Source organism: Dendroctonus ponderosae, unplaced genomic scaffold (assembly GCF_020466585.1).
Source record: "Dendroctonus ponderosae isolate FM_Combo_2020 unplaced genomic scaffold, Dpon_F_20191213v2 Dpon_F_20191213_7, whole genome shotgun sequence".
NCBI classification, from domain to species: Eukaryota; Metazoa; Arthropoda; class Insecta; order Coleoptera; family Curculionidae; genus Dendroctonus; species Dendroctonus ponderosae.
In genome coordinates this window covers 541631-544031 of record NW_026018916.1, presented here as the reverse complement: position 1 = coordinate 544031, position 2401 = coordinate 541631, and positions in this window count along the sequence as shown.

Sequence of the window (2401 nt, the reverse complement as noted above, 5' to 3'; positions counted from 1 at the left end):
AATTCTTGTGTTTTTATCCATTTTCCGCATTTCACTCAGTTTTGCTTTTTGTCATTTGTTCTACTCGCACTTGTTTTACAAATTAATCCCTCTTTTACCTACTCTGATTTGAAACTCATCACTATCCTGAACGTTTCTAGCTTTCTTGTGTCTTTTAAAGAGTCTCACATCTTCCGAAGCTTCACTTCAAAGCACCAGTTCAAAAATCTTCAAACTATTGGTGTTTGCCACCCCAGAATCTACCCCACGTTAAAGATTAGTAGATTTTTCTGAACTTAAAAACAAAATTTTAGAACAATTCTGCTGCTTTGCCTGAAATGGTGTTTCCTCTTTACTCACATGCAACATCGAAATGAAACTGTTGATTGGCTCGAGTGACACCCATCTATATGCTTGTGCTGCGTATTTTGAGCATATCCATAAACTTCTATGATTTTTAACATGACATCCTGCTCATAATAAGTTAGTGTCTCCTTTGTCTGGCGCCTAGCACACAAATAACTGCAGTAAAATAATAAATTTCATCCTTCGGAGCCTTTGCCATCCATGCCTATTGCTTCCGGAACTGAATTAATATTCCCAATTGCATTGTATCATCCGCAAAGTGCAGCAGGAATATTCAATTGGCTGTCGTTGGTCTTAAGACGGGGGGATAATTAAAATTAATTGAAAAATATCGATTAAATTCGGTTGCCTAATGGGTTACCACATTATGCATACATATGTCTTTGGGTGTGCGCTCGTGGAATGTTAATCAGGTAACTGTCCGAATTTGTAATTAGCAGGGCTTCTGATTTGCATGAACACTTTGTGCTCTAGTGAAATATCAAGGTCCAGTTAGGATCTAGTTGAAGCAGATGGAGGAATAAAGGAAAAACTCTAGCAGTTTTCGATCTATTTGCTTCAAATTTGAAAAGTGTGTTACACATTAGAGTCTGGATGGTTCAGTGTGTGAAACGCTTTTACGTACACAAAAGGTGTCTTTTTTTGGGAATTTCGTCACTTTTTACCATCCCACACTTTTTTTGTATACATTTATCCAATAGGTGAAATTAATAGAGCGATTCAAAATCCGAACCTCATGTGAGTTAATAATGTCTTCAACTTTGAGCCCTACTTAATTTTCTACATGCTAGACGTTTTTATCTAAATTACAAATTTTTAAAGCTTAGCGGCTTCCGATCCGATCGGTTTCATTGGGCTCGACTTATTTATTTTATTTAATTTTGTCAATATTGCTACGTATCAGGTCAATGTGGTGTGGTTTTGCTTCACTTTTTAACATAACGTCTGATGATGTCTAAGAGCGAAACGCGGGTTTCATACTATACAAAGTTAGACAAAAAAAGGTTCAAATTTATACATGTTTGTCTTTTTGGGCCGAATCGACTATTTCTATGAGAATTTGAATTTTGTCGACCAAAAAAAATATCAATGCGTAGAATTTTACATCTTTTTCGTCGCAAAGAATGTAAGGCGATCATCGATCATTCAAAAATACGCTTGAACCTTGAGGTGGAGAATAAGTGAAATTGTGAGCCCATTTCAAGCGATTTTTAATCGGTCACAATCTTTGCCTTTTAGGTGGAACAGAATCAATTAAGGTCAAAAAACGCGCATGTAAAATTTCGTTTTTTTCGTAGAGGTCGATTTTTTCAAAAAATATCAAGTCTCCCAAATTCCTCGAATGTTAATCTTTGTAATCACAAGGAAGCAAAGAATGATGTTTTAAAAATCCGTCAGACGCTTGAATTAAAAAAAGACGAAAAATTGGAAATAAGTGGCATTTTTGTCTAACGATACAATTAGCAACTGTTTTGTCTCGCACAATTTTTTATTTTTTTAACTGTTTTCGAGTCAATTGTTAAAGAATGAATATGTAATTTGACATAGTAAAAAGACATTAACAAAACGGCAAAAAATCCATAAAATATATCACCAAACCATAAAAATGACCAAGAAAATGAGGAAAAGAAACACGTTGATCAATCCTGCTCGATTATTATTATCTCTATACAGTTGAGTCTGGATATAACAAACTTGAAAAATGAACTAAAACTGGTTCAAAAATGACTAAAAAGAACACAAAAAGATAAACAAAATTCAATTTGAAATCTACTTCATAAACTCTGTAATTTTTGTTTCTACATTTCTGCTGCAAAAATAGATGTTATTTATGTAGTTTTCAAGATCACAAAATTACTCCCAGATATGATTAGCAACTTGGCGTGATTGTAGAAAATTTTCTTTCTAACCATTCGTTAAGTGGAATTTTATCGTCTGGTTCATAATCATTTTCTTTTCTTACAAATACCCCATGCTTAAAGCAATTTGCAATGGTTTTTCCGCTAACTTTTTGCCAAGTTCTATGAATGAAATTGACTGCATCTAAGAGATTTAT